Here is a 24,408-nt window from a genome sequence, read left to right on the forward strand (position 1 = left end):
AGTCGCAGATTCAAAGCTAATTCCTATTTTAAGCATGTTCTTCAATCACGACGTTGTCATCAATCTTAGCTTAATTTTGTCGACGTATAAAGAGCGTTTAGTATTGCATTTGATATAATTAGTGATTTCCACATTATATAATACAATATAATAACACAATTTGTTTCACTATAGAAAGATACAAAAACATATCACACACAGACCGTTCTCCAAGCAAACACATAATGAGTATCTTGTTTGCCTTCACTGCTCCGGATATTCGCTTGAATATTTGGAAAGGGGTACCTTGCTCTGTCGTGATCTATGTACTATTTTATTCCAGTAATTAAAATGTATCATTGTGGTCGTTACATTATGTCCTCTTATTACAACATTAGGTAACTTATTGTGTGAAGATTGTGTTCTTTTTAGGATCGTGGTTTTATGCCTTTCGTAACAAATGTTCTACAATAGAATTTTTGTTGGAGGAAAAAGGATGTATTGCGTATACAGTTTTAATAAGAGCTGAACAGAATCAAGTTAGTGGTACAGCATTGTCCACGATTTTGGAAGAAATAGCAGATATGAAAATTTGAGTGCATTCCGAAGGTCATTCCGGGGGAGATTAAAACAGACATATAGCAACTGCTACCAAGCAAGACACTGATTTCAAAGGGAGTTCCATTTGAGGTCGTAAAAGTGTTAATAAAAAGCAGGCCTGAACTATTCAGAGACCTTACATATAGACTGTTCAAAAATAGCCGGTTCTCCGACGCGTGGGAAGAAGCAGATTTGAATCTCATACTTTTGATTGAAATCATCAAACCGTGTAAGACGGTACGTCGACTTTATCTCCCTCTACACGCGACAGAAAGAAAAGGTCATAAAAAATCTAATGATTATCACGCTCAAAACAAAAATCGAAAACAGCTTTGTGTCGAGTTTAAGGAAAAGGGATCTCTTTCTACTTACGGATATTTTTCTTTATATCTTATTAATAAAACTTAAGTACGGACCATCAAAGACAAAGGATGTTGGCGGGTGTATCTCAGGTATCTGTACTACATGTCCCGTATAATCCAGCGCGATGACATCTTTAATTTATCGGACCTACCACGGGAAGTCAAATATGTAGCACATGCCGATAACCTGTTCCTGCTGGTTAGTGCCCAAAGGAAAAACATTTTGGAGGATAAGGCAATCTGTGTGCTAACCAGGATAAGGTCTAGATAGAGAACCGTTTCCTCGAGTTTGCATCAGTAAGTAATGTTCCAAAAAGCGACCTTCTGGGTGAGCGAAAGCTTCATTTTAATTAAGAGAAAACTTAGGTTTGTCGGAATCATCCTCGACATATGACTCAGAAGAAATAGAGAGGTAAATTATGAAGCAGGAACCCCGTGAAGAACGCTCTGAATCTTGCGAAGCTTACGTCCAGGGCAAAAAAACATCTGAGAGTGAATGATGTCTATAGGTGATAGTGGCCGAACCCTTTGCACTTTGCGCTGCTCTTCTCCGGACTGATATCGAAAAAAAGACGAACTTCACTTTCCGCATAAAGAGCAGTAGCAATCAGAATAACCCTCGCTTATCGAATGACCTTTGCAATGGAACGATCAGCCATGTTAGCCTTGCCAGAAGCCCATTTTGGTACCTACTTGGTAAGGACAAGTCGAGACCTGGGAAGTGGACCCCACGGCAGCACGGACGGCTACGGTATGGAAGTGGTAATGAATGCACCCGAGATCCACTTGAGATATGATTCCTAGCACCGCCACATGGTGTAACAGGCCATACTGAGACTTCACGTATCATGCGACCCAAGTTTTGACTGGCGACAGCCAGTTTCAGATATATATAGCGAAAATTGATTAAACAGAGATGACTGCGTACGTTTTCTGCATGTCTTCAGAGAACCGGGTTAAACATACGGTTACATGTAATGCAAAAACATATGGCGTATCATAAAATCCTACATTAGACGACGATTGGAGAAGTCGTGAAAAGCATGAAGTCAAATGACTCATGGGTAGGTGACATAACTTTTCCCAATGGTATCATGTGAAACAAAAGTAAAATGCAATGATGAATCGAAAGGTCTGAAACGGACCCAAAAATAGAAAAGGTGCCAACGGTACTCTGCTAACTCAGCGTCGACATTTTAAAAAAGTACGGTAAGTGTTCTGAGCTTTGCAAGAGTCGCCCAGGAAAATTGCGGTTAGTGGAAAATCGTTCTTTGCCCTACGGAATCAACAATAATAAGGTGTGAGCGCCTTTTAAGTTTAATGATAGTTCATTACTTGGGGTTTACTATAAACTGTTCAAAGTAAGAAGATATGTGGTTGAAGAAGTCTCTTGCATGTACCTTACGCTCCAGTATGTGATCAGTAAATAAATAATGCTGTTTTAATGTCATCTCTAGCTAATGAATCAACTGTACCTTGGAGGAATGAGAATACAATCCTGCAAACTGCTTCTCAATAAGCAGAGTTGGTGGGAACGATGTCGACACCATTAAGTCAACATCCGCACTGCTCCGTATTTGGGGGCTGTTGTGACTTATCCTTTCGTCCAATTAGTGATCTCCAAGGCCTCACTTTATTTGCGAGTGAGCTAGTCTTTTCGAATCTTTTGACCAATCGCCTCAGTGTTACCTTCGTCAGCGAGAAGTGCCGGCCGTATTCTGTGTGACATTTACGAAATGTCAATGTAATCGATTCCTCATTCCGACTCTACGTATACATAGCGTTCCAGCATCGCGAAGTGCAAACGCTGTATTTATCACTCGACAATACGTTAGCCCTGGCTTGTCTACAACAAAAAGAAAGATGTATATATACAAGTATTTATCTACTCTTTTATATTAGTAAAACTGTATCCGTATGGTTCCTCGTTCATGTCCGTGCATGTATCTGTCCAATTCAAATCCATATCACTACACTTATTTTTCATGGAATGCTAAAACCTCATCCTGGGTGAGCCTAGAGTGCTTAAAACAGAGTCAATTCGACGAATACCTTCTTCTGTGGATAATTTCAATCCTTTATAGAGTGTGATGTTAACTTAAACAAAATTGTGATTTCTGCAATTTGATGAATGTAAATAATTTGTAAAAAGTTTACATGGAAAAGTTATTTGTTTTTGAGCTTTATAAGATTCACGCAACGTTGAATTTGAGTAAAGTTTTCGTTTTTTTTTATATGTTTATTGTTTAGCAATAAAATTAGGATATCTTGCTGAAATATTTAGGAATCGGTGGAACATAAATTATCGAGGCATACGGTTCATAATCCTCAAAAGGATGAATACTTTTCCGGGAGTGGGTTCCTTCTTCCATGGAGAGTATTGGTAATATGGGCAAGTTTATCATCCTTAGCGGCTTGTTTGATCGATAATTTCTCAAATATGCCCACTGGCAAGTTCATATAGATCTCCTCGGTCATTCATTTCTCTTGCAGCTCTGCACAATAAGCAAACATTGAATTTGAATGTGATTTTCGATGTTTAACTTTTTTCAATCAAACTGTGATTTTGTTAGGAATTAATTAGATATAGATTATCTTGATTCATATTTTCCAAATGTGTGCATACTTTTTTCCGAAAATCGGGTTTGTTTTTTACAATGAGGAGTCTAGCGCTAATTTGGTTAGTTTTCTTTAAATGATAAAATACGACCCATGTCGGCATATTGTGCACATTACTCTAATAGACGAATACTTTCTCTTGATTCTCTCAATGAGGAAAGCTGATCCTTTTTTGGGAAGTTCCCCAAAAACTGTTGAGAATTTCTCAGAGATCTATATAGAAAAGTTGCTGCTATGGTCATTGTATTGTCTTACATACATATTACAAATTATCGAAAACTGCCTGCCAAAGGTGAATAAAATTCATATGGTACTGTATTGAAAAGTTCTTTATTTTTTAGTCTCTAACAAATAGACGCAAGCATAAACCTTCATTTTTTTTAAATTTCTACTATTCAAAATAAAAATTCTGATTTTTGTTAAAGTGGTTTATAACTTATAAGTACAAACCATATTTTAGACATGCGAACCAAATCTTCTGAGTAAAAAACTCGTTCCGGGGGGTAGTTTTTCTCTAATAGGGTAACATCGTGTTAATTTCGTTAATTTATAAAATGGCTCATGAACTAGCAGTCATATCTTGGAAGCAATATCTTGGTAAGAAGCTTATATTTTTGATTGATTGACTATTTTTTGGCGGCTAGGATTAATCTAAAACGGGATAAATGCATCAAGGTATTGAAGTTGCCTGCTAACATTAGCGAGGTTAGCTCTAGGTTCAAATCCGGATATAGACAGACTTTAAATATCCAAATTAGGTGAATTTATATATATATATATATATTATATCAATGATTCTCATTTCAAGCTTGGCTATTTCGTCAAGTTACGGATTCACGGAATGCGTCAGCATAGGAGAATAACGAAGTTACTAGGGCATTCCAATATGAAAGCGGAATCATTTTAGCAGGGTAACAGACAATAAACTAACCGCACCAAGGTAGTCAGCTCAATGATATAAAGTAAGGAATTCGCGAACTTAAATATTATAACCGTAACTAAACAACTGCAATTAAGTAATGACCAACCACACTGCAATCAAATAATGGTTTATGTCAGCTTATCAAATATTGAAATAGATTGATGATAACAGACCGGCGGCAATGGGAGGATGAACAGTTGGAGATTAATGCATCAGGTTAATTACAACGAGGTAATTGTAAAGGTACAAGTATATCTGCAATAGAATTATAGTTTATGTTAAAAGGGCTTTTTTTTTGACTTTTGGTCCGGGGTGCCTCATAGCATTCATAAAGCGAATCAAATTTATTCGTTTTAGAGCAGGGTAGTAAGATACTTACGCTTTAGAAAAAATACGGTGATTCCAAGAGAATAACAATTGTTATGTACCATTGTATTATAACCACTAGTAGGTTGTTGGAAACATCAACGAATCAAGTTAGTTAAGTTAATCAATGATAAAACGAAGCCTGTGTGTGTCTACTATCTACTAAAACGCTTTAACTCTTCTGAGTCGCTAGAGTTGTATCTTAGAGTGAGCTGTGTTTAAAGTTGACCGGGTTAACTAAACACTTTTTTTTTCGGAAAGCAGTTTTGTCATCCCTATAGAGCATAGCACTGATTCGGGCAAGTTGACCCGCTTTTAACGATTTGAACAGTTGACAAGTCCTAAAAAGTTGCTTGTCTTTCATCAAATTTGAACTAACTTGAATTGTCGATTTTTTGCTTTTTTTTGCGATTAGCATGTAAAATTGTTATTTTCGTAGACATTGTCGGGAATCGATTAAAATACGTAAAAAATGGAAAATGAATAAATTGAAACAGGGAAAACGAGAAAAAAAACTACAGTATCGTATTTGGATCATTACTTTTAACGATAAAGCTGCATTTCCATGTCAAAAAAGTATTGGTAATTTGACTCTGTAGACACTGCAGATACCGCAACAGTTTAGATGCCACCTGGGCAGTTCGAATGCACCGGGTTCAACGTAAGTATGTCACAGATTTTTTCCTGTTATAAAAAAAGCTGAAGCGCCACACAACAGACACTACGGTAGTTATCGAAAAAAAAATTTAAGCAAAAAGGTAGTTGAAAAGGTTGGCAATTGACAAAACACGACGGTGAAAAATACCGTAACTGAGAGTGTGTTTTAGTTGGCTAAGGTTTCAGAGTGGCACATGATTTTAGATGTAAAATTTGTCGGAGGTTATATTGGCTGTTTATTTTAAAATTGAGGCCAGCAATTTTTTTGTGGAAGTAGATGCATCCGAAAAAGATGGATCCAAAATACGGTACCCACATGCATATTTCTGGGACTTTTTTATATTTTTGAGATTGTCTCTGAACAAAAACTGCCATTTCAAAAAAATTACTGCATATGATAGAAGCATTATTTTTGACAGTCATGTTTATCCAATATAAGCGTCATCCGCCGCAATTATATCTTTAGTTCAAAATCTAATCCACTTAGTCATTTTCAAAACATTCTTTCTTTAATCCGTAAATAGTTTTTAATCGTAAGGGTGGGTTAGGTGTTATATGTTTTTTTAACCTATTTGAAGGGCTGTTTGAGGAGTGTGCGCTGCACACAAAAAGTTCCAGTGGAATTAAATTCTGAGCCGATGGCGAACCAAAGATCTCCAAAATGCCAGGGCTCGAAGTAAGCAATATATATTCAGAAAAAGGCGCGAAAAGTCTCAAAAAGACTAAGCTTAGCTGGATGATCCAATTGGCAATCGATATCCTGCCTTTTAGTACAGCCATTAATTATATATATATATATATATATATATATATATATATATAAACAAAATACGGCTTTTCGGATCATTTTAATTAATTTTCGATACATTTAAATCTAAATTCTATTGAGGATTTCCGTTTTACTCCTGGAAATTGTTTTCGAATTTTTCGGAGGCAACATGAAAATTGCTAATAACATGAATCATCGCATTCTGGCAAAAAAAGAGAGTTTCAAACATGACGTGCTGTTCTTCGCCACCATAAATCTATATTGCTTTATGATAAGCTAGTTTCTCTCTGATACCAAGAGTAGTGAGCGAACATTATGACAAAGACCCTACGAGGGTTTGTTCGAGCTTGAATGTTCCGTCCTGTAAATCCCAGTGAAAGAACCAAAGAATTTGGACAAAAAAATAAGGTGGCTTCTAGAAAACATTATCAGAAGAAACCGGATCACAGCCATAGGGTAACTAAGGAAGCTCTGAAGTACGTTAGGCGTGGCGAATCACTCAAATGGCATGGTTACATAATTGCACTAATATGACAGAGTTACTGTAAAAGATAGAATTACTATAATGAAATAATAGAACTGAGTTTCCATAAAAATTGCAACCGAATAATGTAGGAATGAAATTAAGCAATAGTTTAGGTTATGCGAGATGTAACGCTAATCATATTAGGACATGCTGATGAAAGTGTCTTGAACAAGGTAACGGGTCAGTTGAACGATAGTAGTTGCGACATTAAGTAAGTACTCGAGCTGTACTTTACATTCATCAACAAATGAGATTAAGTAAATCAATCAACGACAAAGGGTTTGCAGGCCCGTTTATATGATTAACCTTTGTCTCTCTCTCTGTGAATTTTTTGAAAATGTATTGACAAACCCGTTACTTTGTGACACTAGTGTAAGAAGTGTGTGGCAACTACTGAACGTTTTTGAATAGCTCATATCAGGAAGATATACAGACAGAAATCAGTCTCAACATCTGTTATGCGCATACCGATCCCTGGAATAATAATCGAGAATATTTCCTATTGCTTTAATTTACTAGATTGACGAATTCTCAGGTTATCTGCTGGTAATAAAAATGCACGGCTCAACTAGTCAAATAGGACGTTAATTTTATTTTCCACTTTTGGTGGTCTTCGCTTTATCAAACGCTTTACTTCGAAACTAAATAGAAAATTCGGCTTAATCCAATTCCCTACTCAATTGAAATAGGAGAACATGCTTTAACGCTTTAGAAGCTCTTAATATTCTAACGCAGTTACGAAAACCATATTTTAGCAATATTTATAAAACTGTGAGATAAGCACTGACATCTCATTGAATTCGCTGTGCCCTAAGCAGATGTCCTTGAAAATGGCTCTTCGACAAGCTTTAGTTAATGCATGGAAAAAAAATATTTCGGGGCCAAGAGAAACGATTATTAAAGGTGACATCTCTACAATGTGGTCGATAGTTACTATGACGCCCTCTAACGGCAAAAACGCACTAAACGAGCTCTCTTCTCACAGGCGTACTGGACACCCAAGGTATACATTGTTTAATCGTATGCTTTACATAAGTTAACACATATTCTAATTACGCCCTTCTTCCTAGCACCATGATGGAGAGATCCCTTTAGTGTTGTCTTAAAGATAACTTTGTTCCGGTAGAGTGATGATAAGTTCTACTATCGGTAATATCTAAAGGTACGAACGAACCTTTAGGCTGGCTGGATATCTCCTTAAGGGCTTTTGCTTTAAATTTCAGAAACATATCCTACGTCTATTTAGAAATTCCATTTAGAAGCGATCTTTCGACAGTATTTCTTTCGCATTTATAGTAAAAACACTGAATGTATCATTTCTGTTAATTTAAGCTAACTCGAGATTGAACTGTTTAGTCCACTCGTGCAAAGTGGTATAGAATGACGTTTGAAAAGTTGTAGAAACCTTCGTGCATTTTCTAGTGTGTGACAAGAGACGTATGATAGTGCCTTGCATACTATCCTCTACTTACACAGGTCCCTCGCCCATAGATACTGATATTATACCGTACGCATTGCTTTTTCATTAAATTTTGTAAATGTATGTTTTATTTATCTTTTTTATGTCTTTAGCTATTCCTACAGTATGAACAAGCTTTCGGAATTGTTGCTCAAAGTTCAGTCGGAATGGGTTTTACTGGTTCAGATAAGACTGCCCAAAAGGTTTCTCGAAAGTAAAATAAAAAGATAAGATTTCTCCAATAGACCTACGAAATCATATGATAATCGTATGCCATACTAACCGTTTGCCAAAGTTAAAATTTAAGTCAACGATTAGCGCCTGTTTGTAGATACCACAGCAATACATTCAGAGAGATGCGCCTATATCACACCGTTTCCTAAGTGTATATGTATATGCTCACGTTATGTATTTACATTTTCCAAACGCTCTTGAAAGACGCTGGCTTAACAATGGCAGGTACCGCGGTAGATAGAATTTTTTACTGTACTTTCTCTTTTCTTCTTTGAGGATTAGCTCTTTTCGACATCTGAAAGTACAAAAGTGCAATTAGGTTTTCGAATGTATAGTACGCCTTTGATGCGAATCTTTTTTGAAACATAATTGAATATAGGCTTATGATTTTCAAATGTCAGACAAACCCTCGTGTAATCTCTTTTGCCTTCTAAAGGCTTTGTCTAGGGCTTTCACAGCTTCTTTGACTGGTTGTAATCGATAGTTGTTATTGCCATGTAGTAAAAATTAAAAAAAAGAAGTTCTAAGTCACATGCATCGATTGCACTATCGTCACATAGGATAATACCCAGGATGTTTTCGATTTGATATTCGATCGACTTTGATATAATGTAAGAAAACTCACTGAGTTTCAGAAATTAAGGAAATAATTTCTCTTAATTTAGACTTCCATCATCCGCAACGCCTAAACTAGCAGGATAATTTCAGGAATCCCATTCACCTAGATTAAAATTACCAAAGTTTATTATTTACTTATTCGAGATCGAATATGCTGTCCAACCCATGAGTCAGTTGTTTGATATATGCCCTGAGCGTTCGAGCATTGCCCCATCGGGAGGGTCATAAACAAAAAAGGTACTAACTTGTGTACAAACAAGTTCAGCACGTGTCAAATAGTCTGGTATTCTCTACTGAACACATTTCTTTTTTAAATCTGGTACAGCTGTTGGGCGTGGCCATACGGCCGATGCGCAGTAAAATTTAAGCCACCTCGCGTGTCCTTAAGCAAGCAAACACGATGCCCTCCACTGTCACAGGCATCTGCGCTACATACATCCTCCGGTGAACTGCGTTTATACTGTGATACAGGTGAACCTCGTACCGATTACCCTCTAAGGAGGATACGCTCCACGGATGTCGGTAATTGATCGCGCATTGGTACCATCATTGTACTTAATGCGATACATTTAGGACGAAGCTTGCACTTGAATTCGTACTTGCAAATTGTTTTGGATTAACTCGTATAAAACTTTCATGTACCTCAACTTTACTGTTCAAGATATTTTCCTAAAAGAGGTGTTTCAAAGTTCACGATTCGATGTGGAACGACGTAACTTTTTAGGCAACTCCGGTTCCTGGGTTTGCTACTTTCAAGCATACAGGACGAACGGCAACAATAGTCTAAAGATCTAAAGGTGATTCTACATGTTACCGTTATTTCCGCAACTTATACTGCTCGTGTCTTGAACATTCTATTTCTGTTTGTAGGCGCAAATCTGGTAGCCTATGCCTTGTCCTTATCATTATGTTTATTTTTGAGACACGCCGATGATTTGTGATCGTTCTCTTTGTCTCTGTTCAACCACCTGAGTATTGATAATCAGCCTCTTAATTTGAGATCAATGCTATAAGATCTGTTACGGCTGTCGTAGTTGTCGTAGTAAACACACTTTTAAAGTTATTAGAGCATGCTCGAAAGATATTCTCTGCATTAATCACTGGCCTAGCGTGAGGTTTCTTTTCAGGTTGCACAATTTTTTATTTTAGTACACCAATTTCTACTATAAAATCATCTGTAAAACATGTCCCTGACATGAGGCTATCTGGCATGTCGTAACTGCACTTTGCCTAAATAATTTGTATGTACTGAGTCATCCTTGCCTAGATCATTAAAAGATATTTCAAAGCAGCTTAAATGCATCCACTCTCAACAAGTTATGCGTCCCACCTAAAATCCTTTTTGTCATTAAACCATCTTGCGACAATTTCGACACATGTGATATTTATTTTCCTGGGCAATAGAGGGTGAATCATAATTTATAACAGCAGATGTCGTATTCATTTTCACTCCATTTATCGGTACGTTTCAATATAAAAAATTAAATCAATAGAAGGAAACTGCGAGGTTCATTTACTATAGGAGCACAAAGATCTGAGCACGTATCGGACGAGATTGGTAATGTGCGGTGTTAACGAATAACTTAGCGGATAAGAGTTTGAAGCTCTATATAAAAAAAGGTCTTAACTACTAATTGCACTATTTTGTTATGTTAATAATGTTCCTTATTCGCTGTAATCGTATGCCATTGCCAGGACGTTGTTTTATTATCTAGTAAGGCAATTTTTTTTATTTTTATGTATCTGCTTACAATTGAATTTTATATGAAACGGTGGTTTTTAGCCTGATTGGTTTTCGCAGCCGTTTTTTATTTACTTAGTAGCAGTATATTTTCTTTTTTTACATTATTGGAAAAAACTAGTTTTAGCGCTCATAGTAGTATAAGGCAATCGTTACAATTTTAACATTAGCCTTATTTACATATTGCTGAGCATACGATATAAATACATTAATAGGACAATTGTATCAAACAAAAATCTCATGCCTCCCGTATGGGTTAATCAAAATATATCTGGGTAACTAATCCCTGTTAGTGCTTGCGAATACTTACGTCAGTTAGCAAGGCAAATGTAAGCACTCTACTACACTTACGAGGATTATGCATTTAAGGATAAGGGAATTACATATGCGATATTTGTATAAATAACAGGATATCGTACACGCAGTAAAATATTGCGTTATTGATAGGCATGAATGAATGTGGAATAACATACATAAATGTTCAATGATTGTACCTATCTGACGTAGGACGTGCATTTAAATTCATCGGATTCGAACGAGTAATTTCGGCGCCTGGAGCACTTTAGGAATCTGGTAGAGACGGTCACTGCTACAAACTGTTATGCCCTTCACGCCGTATCCCTTCCTCGCTCAACTGAGAATCGAGAGACTGCAGGCATCATTTTCCGACCGACTGCGCGGGTCGGGCCGTTGGCCATCTTTGGGTTTTCCCGTCAGCTTTCCCTTTGTAATTACTTGCCACCTGTACCTTTCGCTCATCCGGCACTCCAATGAGTGGCTTCTACACACACCAACTTCACTGAAGCTTACAAAACGAACTATGTGTAAATATATGGTACAGTGACTTACTTGACTACGGAACGTTGCTCCTCTTATAGAACATGAAACGTTGGAAGGGAAGACTACTGTGCTTGCAATTTCTAAGGCCGAGATGCTTGACGCTGAAATTATCGCCCGGGGCTAGACCTACGGAAAAATCTGAGAGTGAATTCAGGCGGCACAACTTCCAGCTGCCTTCTCTCCAGAAAGACAAATTATATCAATATTTTACGACCCTAATTTATGTTTCTGTTGTACCCATATTCGTATATGAAATGTAGTCAGCTCTGGCTAAATATCTTTTTGTTGAAAACCATGAAAAGATGAAACATACAGTATGAAGCGTGCAAAAGACAATCCACAGACATTTTGCTTCCACTACGATGAATATCTCAAGTAATATTCTAATATTCTACGTACGTTATACTCGCAAGCGCTCTAGTGATATAAAATAAATAGCTTTATAAAAGGCTCAATAAGCACACCGGTACCTTTAGTTACTATCTAAGGAAAAATTTAGCCGTGAATAATGGAGTACATAAACGCTGATCTGTTTTCCTTAAAGGAATGATAAGCTCATTGTTGATGTTTGAAAGGAAATAGAATTCGCAATCAACAGTCGAATTTTTTTCGGAAACCTTATCGGGGGATATTTTTATAGATGTAGCAAACGAATGGATCTGACTTAGTTACATATACGGGACATTTGAAAAGATGGCATCACTCTTGGTATAGGTGTTCTTATCAATGCACTATTTACAAGGCTTAACGTCTCAACTTGTGTTCGAGTTTTTCTGAACTAAGACTTGTAATTGCAAAAACGTATATCGTCCGCAATGATAAGTACACGAGGAATTTATAATGCACTTATTCGTGGAGACCAGCAACACACAGTTTCGCCTGCAAATCCTGCTTTTGAGAAGCTAAAATATGCTACTCTCCAAGAGTACATACAAACTTTTTGCTCACTTAGAGAAAACCAATTTCACAGAAACCTTTTGACCACCTTGTACAGGCTTAGGGAAAATCCCATGCGAGGTGAAAGTTCTATAGACGAAACAGTAGGAACAGAAAGCGTGTAGCTCGCATTCGCATTGGTTAATGGCTGATAGAGGGCATTGTACCTCCCGTGAGAGTAGTCCCGCTTCTTGCCGCCGGGCTTTATTCTCACCAACACAAATCAGTAATCGGCGATTGAGTGCTCATTATTATTCTTTTACGCCATGTCGCCAGTTATTCAATGACATTCATCGATTCCTTCAAACAATGCCGCTACTCACTGGTTGATTACCAATGAATACGAGCCTATGAGTATTGAGAACAGAGACTGAAGGAGAGCGGGCAAACGAAAGCGATACTAAGAATAGCGGGGGATTGAGCTGTTGTTTGGAACATCGCAATGAACGTCCCTAGGTGATAAGATGAGCAACTAAGTCGGTTACTCTTTGAGGACGTTGTTTTAGATCCGGCTGGTAAACTACAACGTCTTTATTTCCAGAATAACTCATTTGCATATATATTTGGCTCGAATATACGACGCGCTAAGAAAAGGGTCCATTTAGTGAGCAGACGAGACTCCGTTTTCCTTCCACTTATTCCCTCAATGACCCATCAGCCAGTTGGGCTCTGCCTTTCTAAACGCTAACCACGTTCTCATGCTACATTACACCTCCTTTCTTCAGTTCGAGCATTTTTAGGGACGACCCCAAAACATCGCGCTGGGATCGTCAATAAAAGCTCTAATGGGAGCTATTGATAAAAAAAGAGTCGACGAAGTGCTTTGATTCGAATGCGAACTAGTGGAAAAGCGAAAGAGAAAGAGTTGAGTTAAGCATAGCTAGAAAAGACCCCTATCGACGCAGTGAAAGGATAGGGTCATGCTGACTGAGAAACTCGATGACCACGCGAGCCGCGATAAGGGTAAAAGATAAAAGGATTTCTCCCCTTTTTGGATTTGAGACGGTCAGGCTGCAGGGACACCGGCGAAGAACAATGGGTCTATAAGAAATCTACAGTTAAATAAGTGTGTCCGGTGTTTAAACATGTGATAAGCAATGTATCATATCCAAGGCTGTCAAGTACTTCTCGTGTACTACTAGTGTGAGCTAACAAACATGATAGTATTAATTTCAACTTGAACACATTTGCTATAGAATTAATTTGAAAGTCTATTATTTAATGAAATGCTGTACACCAGCATTTTATTGAAGAGCCGAAAGGTAATTATTTTTAAAAATAAAATTTCATCATGTAGTATCTGTGATATTTTCTGCAGTCATACCTATATATAAGTCATAATTTGTAGTAACACTTCCTTTAGTTATAATAGTACAAACGTGTATATCTTGGAGCCAAGATTCTATCTTTATAATCGATACTTAAAAATATGTAAAGTAGACTGCAAGTGTCTTCTTGATTTATTATGTAGTTTATAAAAAATAGAATGAGGGTGAAAGAAAAAAGTTATGAGATGATTCACAAATAGATTCAACTATGAGGATATGGGCTATACAAAAGCTGTACTGTGCGGTGGATATGCATAACAGCATTGCGCAACAGGAGGAAAGCCATGCTAAAATGTTAGGTTAAATAATTGAAAAAAGAAACACGTTTACAATCAGCTAAAAGAAATAAAATCTTTATGCGTTAGAAAAAGGTATTTGCCGAAATATGCTTTTCTATTATTTCTATATTCTTTATTAGAAAGGAGTCGTACTTGAAACATATTCTACGGCATGCTCAATCACCATACAGTTATCTTCAAACCCCTCACAAGTATTTAGGATGCTCCTATTTACATATAGAAATATACAGTCATGAAGCTCTATGAATATTCACAAGACGTTTTAAAATCGTATCCCTCCAATCCTTGGTTAAAATTATACTACTACGCCAATACTCTAAACATCACCCTCCACTTTTGTTTACTTACGTACTGACTAACTGGTACTACATGTAGACATTCTCATGATATGTAGAGCAAGGACTAACTTGTTACGGGTACCGCTGGGACTCAGCCCACAATACCCTTCTATCATGAAGACATTATGGTGACGGCAATCATAACGGCCTTTGCATAGTGAGCGAGACAATCGCAACTTCAAAGTTTGCAATCTCTGGTACTTTTGGAGAAAGAAAAGGCATTTACTGTCAGTATATTGTGTATAGCATTCGACCTTTTAGAATCCTCGGAAACTCCCCTATTACATAAGATGCAACTGCTTCATCCAGATCGATTTTTTGTGTTATAGCGCGTATAGGGCTGGAAAAAATAGGTAGCTATTTTTCAACAAGTAAACGACAACACAGCGTCCAGTTTTGGTTTGGTGTTAGAATATTTTCAATGCATTCTCTTTTAACAAGATCCTCAAGTTTTTTTTTTGGCGCAAAAAAAGTCGAAAATAACACGACTTTGTAACATTAAATACCCGAAAAGGAACAAATAAATATCGATACTTGCACCATCGTATTTGTCACTGTTTTGAAATTTGCTTGATTGATGTTATCACTTTTCGAGAGATCGAAATTGATGAAGTTCTAAATGAAAAGCCGCCAGATCGGATTTAGCATAGATGAGGCTAAACGCATACATTTAATGTGAGATTTTTGCTAAAAGATTCGCCATGAGAAGGAAAACGGGTAGCGTACATCGTGTTAATGCAGTATTTCATGTAAAACACATGAGAGTAGCAGATATCGAAGTCTATCATCCAGAGTTAAAAAGTGCATTTAAAAAAGCTGTGACAAGGATGAAAAATCTTTTCCTGACTGGAAATTGGCATGTATTATTGGGTGGCCTTCAAATAAGCATCCAGAAGATTTCGACAAATGACATATACATTTGTTAGAAGTAATTCAATGTTTAATTTGCTCGTGATTGTATTACAATCACTAAACAACGGCGAAATTATTGTCACGAAGGAAAAGATATAATTGTTTAGGCTAAACAAGGTAACTTCTTTTCATAGAATGTATCCTATTACCTAACTAACAGGTTCTTTCTACTGCGTATTTAGATAATCCGTTCATAGCGTGCCTTCTTTTCCATCTTGAAGAAGTCTTGCCATTACTCATAATCAAAGTTGAATTGAGCAAAAATACTTAAAGTTGCTGTGGAGCAAAAATAGTAATTGAGACAATATGATACGATAGGCTACAATATGTAAATTTATTAGTCCTAAGGTCCTACATTCTGATCATTAGAAAAAACTAAAAGGTTAATAGCACAATTAAGCTATGAAAGCGTCTACTTGTGAGATATATCATTTGAAAAACATTACTCTAACAGAACCAATGTCTTGTGAGAGGAATTATTTACTTTCCTAAACTGGCATTTTCAGAACCGAAGTTGAACAGGTGACGCGTTCCATATAGAGCGTGCTCATTTTAGCCATAATGCGGACATTTTCGATTCAAAAGATTTAAGTGATCACTAACTCGTAAATCTCGAATTGTGTTAATTCCATAAGAACAGAACTAAGGACAATCATCGCAAATAATTGAGTACTCCCTACCAAAAAAATGAAGTTAATTTCAAGGACTCGTTATCTATTCTAATTTAGAAGACGCGAGTAATGTTAGTAACATGTTCGAGAACGTAAGCGCCAAACTAACCCGGAAGTGTAGTGTCTCAAAAACACTTGGGTAGGCATGTCTGCCTATTAAAAGGTGTAAAACTTCCAAAATCATTAGGATCACTCGAAGAAGGGATAAACTCAATACAGAACATAGGATTTCGAATTCCTTGATAGCAAAGTACTGCTATGTACATTGTAGGGAAGTTCTATTAAAACTAGTGAGAAGGATAAGCAATAATTTCTTGAGACATCTACTTGAGGATTTTAACGATATTGAAAAAAATTGTAGGTTTGTACTTCGGGAGGTCAACAAAAGAATGGTTTGCGCCCTGAATCGGCCTAACCCCAAATTTCACTGTCGCAAATAGAACAATAGCCTAACCTTCTTGAAAACAGGTTTTTTTAGGGATTCTGGTGCCACATCTAAAGGCTTCAAAGCACCTGGCAGACCAGATATTGTAAAAACTATGTACGTCCTTAAATCTTAATAACAACACTGGTAAAGATTCAGTTAGTGGTTTTTTTTAGCGCAGCTTTTCTCGAGCTGGTCGCTTTTGTAATAAACCTTCTAGGATAATTTAAGTAATTTTCAAATAAAATAATGCATAAATCTGAAGTCGTGAAGGGGGATGTATATTCTTACAACATATTGAGGAATTCCTAAGATTTTTATGAAAGCTACCCGCAGATCGACTATTAATAGTTGGGGCACTTGTGTGACAGGACTAAGCGTCGTAGTAACATCAATCAGATTTATCTTGTTGGTTTTACTGGTAGTAGTCAAACATTTCATATCTGCAGACTAGCAACTCCTACCATAATATCAGAGCGAATATAGTAACATCGAAATACATCATCTTATATGATTTGTACTACTCTAGTTGAGTTTAATATATGCTTCTGGTTTTACAACAAGTACTTGCATGAAGCATTGCTTCAGCCAGCTGGTCCTTTTCGACACAAAACTGATTGTCTACGCGATTTCGAACATAACCACCTTAGAGTTCAGTAGGCAAATACATAATCACTGCACTATCACGTGGACGACATGAATTGACTTCGATCTGAACAGTTTGTCAGGCGCCTTGAAGATGCTACTGGAATGCAGCGGGAAGCATAGTATTTTTCACAGTTTTCTCTACCTCTGAAGTACTTACGTTCTCAGGCTTACAAAAGTTCGACTTTGGCTTAAAAGCTAAAGTCGATCATTTGTGGGCTCCGAACTGGCGACGTACGTCTATGATGAGTAGTAAAGAGTAAAAACGCGCGCAAGTTGTTTTTTTTAAGCAAGCCGATTTTTGGGAATGCAAAGCAAGATTGAGCACCTTGTTATTCATAGTGATCCTTTTTTTTTGTAAAATTGCTGCAAAAATTGCTCTTAAACACCGATTCAAAAGCTACCTGGAAGATGACAAACACTGCATACAGGTGATTGCATGACGCGGTTAGTGCTCCATTTATGTGAAGAATTTTCTCAAGAACTCGGGCTGTTCTATAGAGATGGTACAGGGTGAGGCTATATAGGACAAAATTTGCTTACTGTTATCGTTGGAAACGATTTATACCACAAAAAAATAGATCAGTATATATTGGGTGATCGAAGAAGAATTGACGAATTTCCTGGATAGGTGGTTCAAATGCATATGTCCCAAATAATATAAGACGTGCCGAACCGACGTTGACGTTATTTGAAAGCTAGGATTTGACAGCATTGAATGTGCTAAAATCGTTGAAATGCCTTTATTTAGAGATCAAATAGAGCGTCCTAGAGATGAGCGAGATTTCTGCTATAATTCTTCAGAAGTTCGCTACATTTTTGTTACGATTAAGGCGTAAATGTCACATATACACACATGGCCAATACGTGTTATTGGATGACATGACCCGGATTGTGGTTTTGTAGTGTAAAAGCTTTTATCTTAAAAATTATTGTCGTAGTAGACGACAGTTTAAATAAAGATTGACGAAATTATTGTAAAAATTAGGTAAGGCTGACACGTGAGTAGCCATTGTGTCGCCAAGGAAATAAACATCCACCAAACAGTTTTGAATCATCTAAATGAGCTGGCTTCAAAAAGAAGCTTGGTGTTTGGGTTTCATACCAATTGATGCAAAAAAAATTTGCTCGGTCTGTAAGGTTCTACACAAACGCAACGAAATAGGGCCGTTTTTAACACGATTGATCCTGGGGGACACCAAATAACGAAGATTGTGGCCAAAGCAAGTACAGCCGCAAAATCTGTCGCAAAGCCCAGCCTAATGCCAAAGAAGGTATGTCTTACAGGATGGAAAAGACTCATGCATTAGGAGCTATGCAAAACAATGGATCGGGCCTTTATTATTAAGAACTAACAATACCACGATAGGTCATTAAAAACTTGACCGGAACTGGTAAACAAAAGGGACATAATCTTCACCATGGAAACGTCAAGCCGTATACATTTTTAGCTAGTCAGCAAAAACTGACAAAATTTAGGTGGGAAATTTTGATGCTTTTGCCGCGTAGCTCAAGTTATATGTTCGATCTCTTAAGAACTTCTTTAACAGTGTTAATTTAATTTCAATAGAGGGATGCGAAAAAACATTTGTCACAATCTTTTGCGCAGAAACCGCAGAAATTTTACAGTGATGACAGAAGGTCATCGATCAAAATGGCCTATATCTAATTTAGTAATAATACTGGGAATATAAAAAGTTCTCACTTCAGTACTGCGCAACATATCAAACACCGTTCTATTGTATAGCCGAAACGGGTTTGTTACAATCCATTTATTTTCTAAAATATATCCACTAACAACATCTGTGCCGTAAGCTCATATAGTCCCACAGTGTGGGGTTACGTGGGCGAGAAGTAAGCTGCATGGATTACTAGCAATTTCGTTTGAAAAGTCAATACTTTGACAAAACTGAAAAGAGAACACTTTCCTATGAAAGCTATAGTTACGCGTGAAGGAACCGATGCTTTATAATCATTTACTGCCAACTGAGAATGGTTGAAGATTACAATTCGTTTTCGTTAGTCTGCCATGCAGACTACATATAGTATAAAATAATGAATATAATAACAAATACGAAGCAACAACGTCCTAGTGTAATTTAACGTATACACACATATGTGGAGATGTAGGCCATAAAAAACTGTAATAGAAAAACGAGTTAATTATTTTGCTTTTTTATTGTTCAATTAAAGTTCTATGAAAGGCGAAAAAAAATACTTAGCTGTCCCATATAGCGCTACCTTCTAAAACTTTATTAAGGAGAAAAGGTACAATAGAGGAAATGGTACCGGGTTTCTGATTCGTACGCAAGTAAAACATTCTGAAAGCTTAACAGTTTTTCAATTTAAAATAAATGTTTCCTTGTTAGAAAAAAAGTGGCACCTATAGTCCTAATATGTTTAGTCTTTTAAGTAGCAGGCCGGAGCACAACTTTTAACAAATGCTTTTTCTTCAGGCTCTATTCCCGCCATGATGATGGCGCGGTTGGATCATCCTCTTCGTCGAAAATAGTCAGAAACTAGCAGAGTAGAATCTCTATCTACTAGGAGTGTACTCGTACACAAGCATTAATGAAATAGTCGAGTTCAGCGCAATGCAACGACGAAGGGTTTTTGAAATGCTCATCGTAAACCTTACGTGGGACGGCGATTTACTTGTGGCTCTTAAAACAAAGTAAAATAAGTATAGTACAGAAAAAAAATGTATAATTTTAAGATGGGCGGACGAGCTGCATACTAGACTGCCGAGTTTTGCCTAAATGCTGCGCATAAAGTTTGGTAGGCATCACGTTAAGTACCGGGAGCACTTTATGGGTGCGTTCCACCTATAAGTCACGGTGAGTTTGATGTCTGGCAATCCACGGCATATCTACACTGGGCTGGGAGTTTACCCGAACGTAAGCATTTGTTAAATAGTGCAGTTCGGCAGGTTGCCAAAATGAGCATGTTTTTAAAATTCTGGTTACATTTCTGGTCTGGATTGGCGCCCCTCTTTTTGTTTGAATCCTCGAGACCTTTCATAAGTTCCCGTATACTAAATTGTTGTTGATAAACATAGCGTTCCATTCAATTTGCCTTTTCACGCTGTGGTGAAAAACGGCATCGTGTCAGATATTGTATCCCATGGTGCAAACATATCTGAAAAGCGATTGGTTAAAATTAAAAGGCTAATCCGATCAGTGCCAAGCTACCGGGTACGTTAGCCACTAATATGACTGACGTTTTGCCTCAGTTTCAGACGGATGTCCAACTGTTCAACATGTACGTTTTTGAATAGATCATTAAAAATGGAGACTAACGAAGAAAACATGCTACAAATCTGACACTTATCGAGACCTTCCGTGCAAGGCGGCAAGTGTCAGCAAACCACAGTTTGTTTCTTGTATAACTTCATATGGGAATGAAAGGTTATAGCGTAAACTATACAATTTGGATTAGATGCTCTGTATAAACTTTGGTATTAAATACGACAAGTACTGGGAGAATTACCCATTCCAGAGACTTGTCTAGATCTGACGTCATGACGGAGCTTGGCGTTTAGCAATCCGTGCAAGTGCAGTTCGAATAGTAAAGTGTATTGCAATGGATATGTGAGCTACGCCCAAAAGTAGGTCTTACTCTGAAATTTTGCTTAACCCGAAATTACATTGCAAATAGACCGATTGTCGAACTTCCTGCATGTCTCAGGAAAGTCGGTATCGAACTGTGGCTGACAACCTAACAACCGTAGTATCTGGGCTTCCTTGAAGTGCGGTAGTGTGGATCAAATTCAGCTAGCATAGGGAGGTGTTAAGGTCGCCAGAATGATTAAAGGTAAAGCGGACTTAGGAGACACTGCTTTAAGCCCGCTGGAAAGTTTTTAACCGGGACGTACGTTAATTCCGTGTCAGCCGACTGGACATTGATTTCTATGAGCCGCTAGTCATGTAAGACACTAATATTATTTCTCTCTAGGCACGACGTGAGGTCCCCTATCTTATTGTTGTCTGCAGAGGGGCGACCAGATTCTTTCTCTTCAGAGTGGAGCAATGGTGTAGAAACGCGATAAATTAAATAGGTTTGTTGCCTAAATTTTCGTCCCCATGGAGCAGTTTATACTATTCAAAACTTCTGAAACAAAGAGCGTCAAAGTTCTTAAGAGTAGCTTTGTTGATTGTACACTCTGCAATCATCCTCACGACCGGTTACAATAATTGTGGGTGTTGCGCGCGGGAGTCGCGGTTCCGATCATCAATATTGTCAGAATCTGCTTTACGATGTCTATGATCGTAGTAGCAGATGGGACACGTTAGCCGTAGTTTTTCTGCTCTTCGTAGTGTTGTATTTTCCATCGGTAATTCTTTGATGGTAGCCTCGCTTAGAGGTATCTAATACTTATTTTTAAAGTTGACCTAAAACGCTTGTCTCTGGGAATCCGGTTGAAGTGACTGGGTTTTCTATTCAAGCCCTCGTACTGTTATCATCGTTTGCCTTCAACAAAATACTTCTTCGCTTCTGCCCCTTACGGTTATTGGAATTCTTACAGTAAAAGAAAACTCCAACCTTCAATCGATGGTATAGGTAATCTTTCCGAACACTTCACTTTTCTAATTATAGCACCTACTTTCATAGACTCAGCGTTGCAATAAAGAAAATGAACCTGCTCGTAGACCTACTTTTGAAGAGGGGCGCGCACCGCGGTAACATTCGGGGACGAAACCGGTTTACCAGGAGTCTGGGCCGTATGCCACAGCTGTCTGAACTGTTTAAATTGTGCATACAGATATTTTAGCGAAGTGTTTAAGATTTTCGCTAAAGGCATGAAGCGCATGGATACGTATTCTATTTTGTCATGGGTTTCTAAGCTCACAGGCCTAAACTAAACGTTTAACCCAATTTACACCTAAATGATATCTTAGCAATTTTGTAAGTTAAACCTCAAAATTCATCCAGAGTTTCTTGTTATGCTCATTGCCATCTTAGCGGAAGCAGGCGTAGGGGTGAATATACAATCTATTAAAGCCGAAGAGATCTCTTAATGCGTACGCTATATGAGTGTAGATAATTTTGTAGATAACGTTCTTTAGTAGAACGCATTAAAAAAACCGCTTGAAACATTCACATCTAACGTTCTTTAGTAGAACGCATTAAAAAAACCGCTTGAAACATTCACATCTAACGTTCTTTAGTAGAACGCATTAAAAAAACCGCTTGAAACATTCACATCTAGCTTCAACACTATAAGCCTCACTTGACCTTCCTTTAGTCTTTAGAACCATGAACTTACCGTTAAGGTTTTCTCTATATCATATTCCTTTTTACTTTTTTAAGGTTACGGGGTTGGGAAATATATTTTTGGTTCTGTTTGGCGCACGCTTACTCATTTCCCCAAATAGTCCGTCGTGGGATCCAAATGTGGAACCTTGTCAAGCTCAAATGGCGCTTATGCCCCTTGTTGTTGACGCGGAGTCGTACCTAAATGAAAAAAACGCGCAACGAGCAACATTCGTCAAGCTGCTTTAGCATTATTTTCATTAATATTATGGAGGGGCGAAAAGCGTCAATACCTTTTTTATTTCTAATTAGGGTAGTATACTATACCATATAAAAATCTAGAATGCTCAGACATAATATTCCTCTAATAATCTTACTGTTCTTGTGAACACCATATTAATAATTATTTTTAGAATCAATGCAGTATTTACAAGATTGGGTTAACAAAGAGCTAGCAAAAGAATGTCAGAATGTTCCCTAAAAGTATTAGTCGTACATTCTTTGAGATCACAACATCAAGAACACAAAATTTAAAAAATATGTAAGCAACTAATACATTTAATGTTAGAGTTGAAAATAGGACATGAGAGTTTACGCAAAGAAATGTTGGAAGTAGGTAATGGATCGTAGAGATTAGAGCCCTTGATTACTTCATTTAATTAACGTTAAGAATTTGACTTCGCAAATGCGTCCATCCTGAATCAGTGCAGTGATTTTGTGTAGTTTCGTTAGACAGATTTGACCGCGATAAGTTAACCTGGTGTGACCAAAAACTACTTAGCCCTAGTTGGATAACGAGGTAGCAGCATTAATTTTTACAATGTATTAGGAACGGCGATAAGATCAACCATATTTTGTTCATTTCTTTACAAATAGGCCTGAGTAATGTCTAGAATGCTTGATATCTGCCGCATTTTTTTCGAGGTGTGACAGATTGTAGCTCAGACTTCGGAGCTGATCCTTAATGTGGCGTAACGCTGGTATCAAGATTCTATTAGGACAACTTTAGTGCAATAAAACGGTGACTGAAAAGTATTTATGAGGGTTTAATTAAGATTAATCTGTCTCTCTAATTATAGTTTGAACCCAGAATATTTACTCCGAATGTATATCTAAGGGCTTCAAAGTGCTCGATGGGCTAGAAACTTCAAAACAGTTTCAGATGTTTAGCGGCCTAGGCATTCTAATTTGGACGGGAATTAAATAATAAAATCAAGATATTAGAATCAAAATGCTAGGTTGGAACATAAGTAATGGCTATTTATCTTTACTGTTCTTTTCCTATGAAGTCTTTCCACTGTTTGCTTACTCCTGCTACTTCTGAACTGCTTGAAATAGCTCCCTCTTCTCTATAACTTTGTTGTAAACTCATTGTGCATTAAACAGAGTTTTATGACAAATGAGAGCTCCGAAGATAGAGGTCTCAGGCAAAAAAAAGTGCATTGTCGACACCTATTACCTCTTTCCTTTTGCCCAAGCAGTCTGAGATGTCTGTCGCATGTATGACGACAACTCTATATTGGAAACGGCTGCTCGAAGGAATTCATAAAGTTCAGAGATGCAGGGTTTATTCTACCATAATAGGTTATCTAGGAATTTGACTACCTGATAAGATAGGCTTTGAGCATTAGTTTATTATCAGAAATTTAAAATGTATGAAATTTAGTCAGAATTTAGGAGCTTGGATTCTATGAAATGACTAAAAAGCATGGCTTCTTATAGATCCCTAATACCTGGCCTGACATCAGGTAACATGCGTCTGCAATGAAAAGTTCCTGCACAGAATTGTTACGGGTGATAAGAAGTAGTGTCCCCTTGTCGTCACAAACTAAAAAGATAATAAAAGAAAATGGTAGCTTTGAGAAATAGCCTGACTCTAGAACTGAACCAGATCTCTATCCGAAGAAAAG

General features: G+C 37.4%; 2 long non-coding RNA genes across 3 annotated transcripts; one reads left to right on the forward strand and one right to left on the reverse strand.

Moving 5' to 3' along the window:
* Positions 1–2,864: 2,864 nt before the first annotated feature.
* LOC147755102 (uncharacterized) lies at positions 2,865–11,485 on the reverse strand. Of its 2 annotated transcripts, XR_015330255.1 has the most exons (3): positions 11,347–11,485; positions 8,676–8,788; positions 2,865–4,737 (listed from the first exon to the last, which is right to left on the reverse strand). It is a non-coding gene; the product is annotated as an uncharacterized LOC147755102 (long non-coding RNA). The 2 variants fall into 2 exon arrangements; XR_015330254.1 differs by lacking the exon at positions 2,865–4,737 and having other exon boundaries at positions 7,365–8,788.
* Positions 9,539–11,493, forward strand: LOC147755103 (uncharacterized). Its single transcript, XR_015330256.1, has 3 exons — positions 9,539–9,633; positions 9,836–9,908; positions 11,360–11,493. It is a non-coding gene; the product is annotated as an uncharacterized LOC147755103 (long non-coding RNA).
* Positions 11,494–24,408: the final 12,915 nt, after the last annotated feature.

This window comes from Varroa destructor, unplaced genomic scaffold (assembly GCF_002443255.2).
Source record: "Varroa destructor unplaced genomic scaffold, Vdes_3.0 BEIS01000006.1, whole genome shotgun sequence".
In the NCBI taxonomy this organism is placed as follows: Eukaryota; Metazoa; Arthropoda; class Arachnida; order Mesostigmata; family Varroidae; genus Varroa; species Varroa destructor.